This window comes from Gorilla gorilla, chromosome 23, assembly GCF_029281585.2.
Source record: "Gorilla gorilla gorilla isolate KB3781 chromosome 23, NHGRI_mGorGor1-v2.1_pri, whole genome shotgun sequence".
NCBI lineage: Eukaryota > Metazoa > Chordata > Mammalia > Primates > Hominidae > Gorilla > Gorilla gorilla.
The window spans coordinates 47,671,140-47,680,006 of NC_086018.1; the positions used below are offsets into that span (position 1 = coordinate 47,671,140).

The window sequence follows — 8,867 nt, forward strand, 5'->3', positions numbered from 1 at the left end:
GGAGGCTGGGGCCACAGGCAGCTGCCCAGCAACACCAGCATCCCACGCAGCCTCCTCCCTGGGCCAGGTTCCAGATGCAGAATCCAGACAGGAGAGGGGAAGAAAGAACCGGAAACGCACAGAAGCCTTGGGCAAGGGTCCCCCTGGCCCTCCCAAGGGGCGCTGGGGAGGAAGGGTCTGTCCAAACGGTCAGGGCAGTGGGCTGGGGACAGAGCAGATGCCGGCGTCAGGGAACTGCAGCCCCGCCGCGCCCCCATAGAGCAGAGCAGGGAACGGGAAATGAACGGGGACCTTCCAGACGGAGCTCACGGAACTCCCAGAGGTCATTTCCCAGATCCCCAATACGTCACTGGAATAGCCCAGTTGTCCTGACCTGTAGGGAAGACCACGTGGAACCTTCCAGAATGTCCCTTTCCCACCCAGCTGAGCGAGGGAGACAGTGAGAGAGACAGAAACCTAGAGACAGTGAGATAAAGACAGACATAGAGACAGTGACACAGAGAGACAGTGAATCAAATGCATTGTCATGCCCCAGGTGGACGGCAGAGGCCGGCCCCCACACAAATCCTGAGGGGTGCAGAGGGGCCTGGCCTCCCCCAGTCAGTCTGGCCTCTGCAAATCCAACAGGCCCTGGATGGGGCAGTGGCTGTGGCTGACGGACCTGCCAGTAACCCAGGGGCCCTGTGCCCCATGACAGCTGCATAGGACGCAAGCTCTGGACTTGGGCAATCTCTGTGGAGCCGCCCCAGCCCCAGAGCCCCCGCTGGGCAGGTGAGGCCTCTGCTGTGCCCCGTCCTGGCCTTCTCCCCACAGCTGCCAGCCAGGCCACTCCCCAACAGACAAACCTGCCACATCTGTATTGGACCCACGTGCTGCGGAGCTCAGGGACATCTGTGGTGACCCGGTCAAGTGTGTCAAGCCAGGTGGCTGTAGGCAAACTGCCCACTGTTGCTCCAAATCATCCCCCTCCACCTCAAAGCTGCCCCCGGTCACTGGTGCCACTGGAGGAAGGTTCTGGGAGGTCCCACGTTGGGTGAGGGACACAGGGTCACAGACACTGGCCTTGTGAGTGCTTTGCCCCCTCTCCCCTTGGCCTGAGAGCAAGCTGGTCCCATGCCTGGGGGCCGCAACCGAGAGCCAGGCCCCCTACAGATGCAGCGCGCCTTCCAAGGACTCCTGGCACCTTGAGCTTCCCAGGGCCTGGGGATGCCGCTCTCTCGCCCATAAGTCCACCTCGCAGAAACCCTCAAGTGCCACCCAGACCCTACTCAAGTCCGGGCCCCTCGCTTCCGACTCTCCCTCCCATCCTCCACTCTCCTGGCCTCTCCCCAGGGCCCTGCTCGGGGCTGCTGACCTTTGTGGGGAGGGCACAGTGATGCTCGGGGCTGCTGACCTTTGTGGGGAGGGCACAGTGATGCTCGGGGCTGCTGACCTTTGTGGGGAGGGCACAGTGATGCTCGGGGTGCTGACCTTTGTGGGGAGAGCACAGTGATGCTCAGGGTGCTGACCTTTGTGGGGAGGGCACAGTGGTGCTCGGGGTGCTGACCTTTGGGAGGGAGGGCACAGTGATGCTCGGGGTGCTGACCTTTGGGAGGGAGGGCACAGTGATGCTTGGGGTGCTGACCTTTGTGGGGAGGGCACAGTGATGCTCGGGGTGCTGACCTTTGTGGGGAGGGCACAGTGATGCTCGGGGTGCTGACCTTTGTGGGGAGGGCACAGTGATGCTCGGGGCCGGGGCTGCTGACCTTTGTGGGGAGGGCACAGTGATGCTCAGGGCTGCTGGCCTTTGGGAGGAGGCACAGTGCCTGGAGGATGGGCGTCTCCTCACTGGCCCTTCTATCCAGGCCCCTTGCCAAGCACAGGGGATGTGCACAGCGTGCGTTTATGAACTGAGAGCAGAAGCAACAGCAGCCACAGGCTCCCGCATCCCCCCTGTGCCCTGAAAGCACCTTGGCCCAGGGGTCAGGCTGGGTCCACAGCTCCCGTTGGTGGCCTGGGCTCAGCGGCCCCCGGCTTTTCCTGGAAGACGCAGCACAGAAAACTGATGAGGCCGGCCAGGCTCCCTCCAGAGCCCTCAGGGACGCAGGAGGCCACCAAGACCAGAGGAACATAAATCTCATGGCCTTGGACACTGCCCAGTTGTAAATATATTTTTTGCCGCTCCATTTATCACAGCTGCCTCTGATGACACCCACCTGGTGTGGGGCCAGTTGTCATAGCTCCCCCCCTCAGCACCTCCCCACAGGATTGTCCCCAATCCATCTCTGACAGCGTCTGCAGACAGGAGCACAAAGCTGCCACCAGCCCCCAAATGGCCACCCTGACCCCGGGCTGACGGCGCCATCCTGGGACAGCCTGGGCACCAGGCCTCACTCCAGGAACCTTCTGCTGTGAGGTCTTTGGGCACCCTCTCCCTGTTAGCCCACTTCCCATCCCTGCTTCCACCTTTGGGACCCTCTCCCTGTTAGCCCACTTCCCATCCCTGCTTCCACCTTTGGGACCCTCTCCCTGTTAGCCCACTTCCCATCCCTGCTCCCACATTTAGGACCCTCTCCCTGTTGGCCCACTTCCCATCCTGTTCCCACCAGAGGAAGTGCCTTCTGGGGCGACATTTCTGAGCCACCGATGCTACACATTTAGTACTAACCCAAGCCATAAACCGTTTGTATCCATTTAAAGTGTTGAAAGGATAAAACCAACAACCTATAATTCTGTACCCAATTAAATTATCTTCTTAAAGTCAAGGAGAAATAACGGATAAATGGAGAAATAAATGGATAAATGGAGAAGTGGATAATAGTAACCACATATTTGGCGATTATCGCTTATGGATAAGTAAAATGAATGACACCAAAGTTGTAAGGGATTGGAACACTCTGCCATGAGGCAATTGCACTGCCTGTGACGTGGCACCACACTATTTAAAGTGAACCTCTGTTCACTGTAAATGTATATTGCAAACTCTACGACAACCAACAAAAAAAAGTAGAAAGAAAACAATAAGTGTAACTGATTTGCTAAGAGAGGAGAGAAAATGAAATCATACAAAATTCTCAGTCAAAACCAGAGAAGGCAGAAAAAGAATGGAAGACAAAAAAAAGAAACAGAGACCGAGGAACAGCAAACAGTAACCAATGTGGCCAACAGGAATCCAGCTATGTGGATGATCGCTTCAGAAGTCAGGGGTTGACGTGCATCCATCAAAAGAGAGAGACTGGGCCAGGTGCGGTGGCTCACGACTGTAATCCCAGCATTTTGGGAGGCCAAGGTTGGAGGATCACGAGGTCAGGAGCTTGAGACCAGCCTGGCCAAGATGGTGAAACCCCATCTCTACTAAAAGTACAACAACAACAACAAAAATTAGCCAGGTGCGGTGGCGGGCGCCTGTAGTCCCAGCTACTTGGGAGGCTGAGGCAGAAGAATCGCTTGAACTAGGGAGGCGGAGGTTGCAGTGAGCTGAGATGGCACCACTGCACTCCAGCCTGGGTGACAGAAAGAGACTCCTCGAAAAAAAAAAAAAAAAAGAAAAAAAAACCTGATTCTATGTCATCCACAAGAAGCTCCCTCCAAATATAAAGACACACATAGATGAAAAGAAAGGGTTGGAGAATGATACACCACGCTAATACTAACGGAAAACACAGGAGTCGTGATTAATCCCAGCCAGGACCGGTATCAGGGATAAAAGGGGCACTGCGTGGTGATCAGGGTTCAGTCCCCTGGAGGGAGACTAGCAATCCTGAATGGGTGTGTGCCTGACAGCAGGACCCCCAACCCCGCCCCACCCTGGGGGGTCTCCCCAGCCCCTATTGTCTCCTGCCCCTGTCCCAAGACCTCTGGACCCACCCCCGGCACCCCACCTGGCTGCACAGGGGACATTGCGGTTGTTAAACATGGTTGCAGTGGTGGCCCAGGCCCATCCCAGGGAGACACTGGGCTTCCCTGCCACAGAGCCGTGGGCCTGAAAGCACCGTCTGGAGGGGTCTGCTCCTGCCTTTGCAGCATGGTGGGAGCCGACCCCACAGTGCAGTGCAGCTCCAGGTCCAGCCTCTAAGGAGGGGAGGGGCTTGGATGTGCCTGACCCACCCATTGAGGTGTAGGGTGGGGAGACCAGGGTGTGGTCATGTCAGGCTGGGGGGCCAGCTCCTCCTGAGCAGAGTGGGATCACCTGTGACCCATCCACAGCAAGGTCGGAGAGGTGGGCGTGGCGAGGCTGCCTCCCAGCTCACCAGAGAGAGCTTCACCAACATCATGAAAGCCTTCCACGTCCACTGTGCACATAAGCCTCTCTCAGAGCGATCGGGAGCTCAGTCGGTCAGTGGCACTGTTCTCAGCCAAGGACTTCGTGGAGCCCGGCCCATTTGCATAGGTAACAAGAAGGTGAATTTTCATCTGATGCCTACACTTTGACACAGGCTCCTTCTCAAACATCTCCTGCGGACGGAAGACAAGTGTCAGGCAGCACCACTCAGCCCGGCCACACCAAGCAGACAGGAGGGAGTTCCTCCCACCAGGAGGGCAGGGGTAGGGGACGAGGACACCCAGCCAGGCCATCCACAGCGAGGATGAGGCGGGACCCACCCACAGGCCCATGCTCTGTGCATAGGGGATCCATCCACAGACCCATGCTCCGTGAAGGGGGGGATCCACCCGGGGGCCCACGCTCCGTGCAGGGGGGGATCCACCCGGGGGCCCACGCTCCGTGCAGGGGGGGATCCACCCGGGGGCCCACGCTCCGTGCAGGGGGGGGATCCACCCGGGGGCCCACGCTCCGTGCAGGGGGCTCCATCCACAGGCTCCACTCCAAACTGTACGTTTTGGATGTAAACGGTTTCCTTTCCAGTTTTTCCCAGGCAGGTAGGAATTCAGGTGAACATACAGGATCCCTGGGGGCCTATTGGACAAGGGTCCTGCCCGCCGCTGGAATCTCAGAAAGAATGAGTCAGGGCTCGGGACCCCCACAGAGGCAGGGCAGGGGTGCCCCCCCAGGCGCTGGAGAGGAAAAGCTGAGGGTCAGAGAATGGGCAACAGGGCACGGGACAGGGCAGCTGGAGACAGGAGAGATGGTCGAGTCAACCCCGGGCACCGCCCAGGAACATGGGTCATCCCTGCCAGGGAACTCAGGGGCAGGTGGCTGAAGAGGCCTTCCAGGTTCTCTCAATGGGGGATGAAGCCCTCATGCCAACCAGGCTCACAGATCCCAGAGGAGGCAGAGGCAGAAGGAGGCTCGGCTTGAGCTGCCCAGGTCTCTGGGAGGCTCCTGTCCTGTTTCAGGCTCCTCAGCCCAGCAATGTCACCACACTGCCCTCACAGGGAAGGGACAAGGAAATGGCACATGCAGCTGTTTGGGTACAAAAGCCCAGGCAGAGCCCAAGATGCAGAATGAAAGAATGGGAGTGAGGCAGGGGGGGCCCCTCACGGTCGGCCCACCCATGACTCCAGGCCCCAGGCAGGGCCCAGGATGCACAATGGATGGGAGTGAGGCAGGGGGGCCCCTTGTAGTCGGCCCACCCATGACTCCAGGACCGCGGCTCCCGGCTCTGGGACCAGCTGGGACAAAGGGAACACCGCCCACTCTGACACTCATGGAAAGGATTCGGATCAGCCCACAGACCTCCTACAGGCAGGGACCCCCACACCTGCCACCCGACAGAGAATCGGCCGCTTAAGTCTCCAGGATGGGAGGCAGCTGGGTCGTAAATTGGCTTCTCACTTCTGGGGACCCTAAGTGTAGCATTTCCTTCAACTTGAGCCAAACCCTTTGTCCCAGAATATCTTTGCTCCTATTTCCCCGCCCCCCTGACTGCACCGGACACCCCCTGAAATGACAGCATTGCCTCAAGCACTGCAGGTGGCGCTGAGTCCTTCTCAGTCCTCCAGCCCTCACCCTCTGTGGGAACACTCCCCATCACTGCCTTCCAGGGCGGCCGCTGTCATCTGTGCTCGCGGCTCCCATGCTCATCCTCACTCAGCAAATTGCAATCAGCTCCGACAATGGCCTAGTTAAGGGCACCCACCCAATGACGCCCCGGCTGTGCAGACAGGAAGCATCATTGCCAACCGGACACATCGCTGCCAGAAACAACTGGGTGTGTTTTGGGGACGCCTCCTAATTGAACTGACGCACTCAGGAATCTGGGCGGTGGAGGCCAGCTCGCTGCAGGGAAGGCCGCCCTGCCTTCCAGGCCTCCTAATTAGGACTGAATGCTCCGTTTTCTCTGCACGCAGGCAGGGGTCATGGGTCAAGCACTGAGACTTACTCCGTAATTCGAGTTAATGAAGGATTCCCGGGGCAGCTCTGTGCACGCATCCAGGAGGCGCGCGGCCTCTGGCGGAGCCTGACAGCTGTGGGTGGACGGCAGCAAGCACGCCTTTAATTGCTGCCAAATTTTAGTCCTAGGTCTTAATGACAGCAGCCCTGGCTCCAGAGTGTGAGGCTCTCTGGGAGAGTCAGGGGCTCCATGTGGGGGTCTCCGCTGTGTGAGTGGGAGGAGCACAGAGCGAGAAGGTGGGCAGCAGCTGGAAGTCCCAGAGCCCCACCCAGAGCCAGCAATGCCTCCTGGGCTGGACCGGAGGCTGCTGTGTGGTCCCTGTTCACTGAGCCTGCAGGAGGCAGAGAATGGGGAGAGTCTGTGCTCCTCTCAGACCCTGTCACAGAACAAACAGCATTGGGCTGGAGCAGGGAGGCTGGGGTGCAGGGCGGGGCTGGAGCAGCAAGGTTGGGGTGCAAGGCTGGGCTGGAGCAGCGAGGCTGGGATGCAGGGCTGGGCTGGAACAGGAAGGCTGAGGTGCAGGGCTGGGTTAGAACAGGGAGGCTGGGGTGCAGGGCTAGGCTGGAGCAGGGAAGCTGGGGTGCAGGGCTGGGTTGGAGCAGGGAGTCTAAGGTGCAGGATTCTAGGGTGCAGGATTGGGCTGGAGCAGACAGGCTGGGGTGCAGGGCTCAGCTGGAGCAGGGAGGCTGGGGTGCAGGGCTGGGTTAGAACAGGGAGGCTGGGGTTCAGGGCTGGGTTCGAACAGGGAGGCTGGGGTGCAGGGCTGGGTTAGAACAAGGAGGCTGGGGTGCAGGGCTGGGTTGGAACAGGGAGGCCGGGGTGCAGGGCTGGGTTGGAACAGGGAGGCTGGGGTGCAGGGCTGGCCAGCCTCAGAACATGTGTGGGCCTCCGTCCTGGCAGGTGGAGGCGTGGGCTCCCTGCTGGGCCACTCAGATGGATCTACTGTTTTCTCATGAGCTCATCCCTTCCGGCCTGTGAGGCCCACGGGCAGGGCTTTAATCCCCTATGTGCTGTTTCCAGAGCCTTCTCCCTGGCCCAGCTCCAGGCAGCCTCTCCAGCCCCTTAGATTCTGCTGGACACACATATGGCCCTTGAGCCACAGAGGGTGGTGATGCCCGCGGCCCCTGTGCGTCCACAGGGCAGGCGCTGGCCAGGCCTCCTCCCTGCTTCAGTCCCCAGAGGAGACCTCGAGCCACAGACCAGTCTCTGTCCCTTCAGGGTGGGGTTAGTTCTGCAATCCCCCTGCCCACAGCCCCACCCCACAGAAACATCCACCACAAGCCTTGGTAATCACGCCCGGAGCCCGATGGAGACCAGCGGCTCTGAGCTCCCGGGAAAGTGGCCGGGGCCTGGGCCCTGTTCCCAGGAAGCTCAGCGAGTCTCCGTGCCCCACAGCCTGGAGGGGTGGGAGGGGAGTCTGGGTCCGGACGGCTGCACCCTTGGCCCTTGGGGAGGAGCCCCCCACTACCACCCCCAGCAAGACCAGAAAGAAGCCTGGGTGTGAGGGGGAGGAGTTCAGGGAACCAAGCTCTGCGCAGACTCAGCGGAAGGATTTGGAATCGGAGCTGGAGTGTGGGGACGCCGCACAGATGCCAGGGGATCTACGTACCCTGGAGAAGGGCCCAGAACGAGCGGGTGCTGGGACAGTCAGGAGCAGCCCTAGGAGGCGAGGTCACAGACGGGGGTAACAATGGGGGCCCTGAGCACTCCGCTCTTCCCTGGATGGGGTCTGGGTTCCACGAAGCTGCCTATCCCAGGCCTCTGCAGCAGCAGCATGGGCAGAGCTGCCTCCCTCCAGCGAGGAGTGGGTGGGCACCATGTGGGCCCTGGGCACCCTCCGCAGGGGCTCCAGCTCCCACAAGGGGCTGCCCCATGGGCTCTGAGGAGCTACAGGCTCCTTCCCAGAAAGAAGCCCAGGAGTCAGCAGCTAATCCTCCCTGTTCCTCTGGAGCCCCCAGGGAAGGCAGGAGAGAGCGTGCCCCTCCATGACCCCATGCCCTATAGAGACCCCTGTGGGGAAGGAATCTGGCCTCATCTGCAGCTCCACAAGCCCCAGGGTGGATCTGAGCTGGGACCAGCCCCTCTGAGGGGCTCACCCTGAGCACCTTCCTTGGCAAGGCAAGTGTTTGGGACGCATCCTTCTGGGGAAACAGCGCTATGCTCTTCTCTGTTTCTCTAAAGATTTGAACTGAGGCCAGTTGCTCTGCCTGTGGGTATGATGCTTCGGACAGCACCTGGCTCTGAAGACAGAGGCCCTGGACCCAAGCCACATGGGCCCACCTTCTCCCGAAGATCTGGGCTAACTGGGAAGCAAAAATAATTACTCTTGTGCCAAAATGTCCTTGTAATTAGCAGTTCTGGGAGATAAATGAATTGAAATATGTGATTTTTCAGGGTCCAGCTGGCCTCAGGACTGAACCCCAGTGTGTGTGTGTTTCAGGGCACGCGGTGTGCAGGTGTTTCAGGGCACACGCGTGTGTTTCAGGGCACACGGGGTGCAAGTGTTTTGGGGCACACGCGTGTTTCGGGGCACGCCGGGTGCAGGTGTTTCGGGGCACACGCGTATTTCAGGACACAGAGTGCAGGTGTTTCGGG

General features: G+C 59.7%; 2 long non-coding RNA genes across 3 annotated transcripts; one reads left to right on the forward strand and one right to left on the reverse strand.

The window, feature by feature from the left end:
- Window positions 1–456: 456 nt before the first annotated feature.
- Window positions 457–2,344, reverse strand: MIR3667HG (MIR3667 host gene). The gene is made up of 4 exons (XR_008674933.1): window positions 2,196–2,344; window positions 1,586–2,019; window positions 1,434–1,508; window positions 457–902 (listed from the first exon to the last, which is right to left on the reverse strand). It is a non-coding gene; the product is annotated as an MIR3667 host gene (long non-coding RNA).
- A 5,485-nt stretch (window positions 2,345–7,829) lies between these two features.
- Window positions 7,830–8,655, forward strand: LOC129529465 (uncharacterized). 2 transcript variants are annotated; one of them, XR_008674968.1, is made up of 2 exons: window positions 7,830–7,956; window positions 8,454–8,655. It is a non-coding gene; the product is annotated as an uncharacterized lncRNA (long non-coding RNA). The 2 variants fall into 2 exon arrangements; XR_008674969.1 differs by lacking the exon at window positions 7,830–7,956 and adding an exon at window positions 7,964–8,080.
- The last annotated feature ends 212 nt before the right edge of the window (window positions 8,656–8,867 follow it).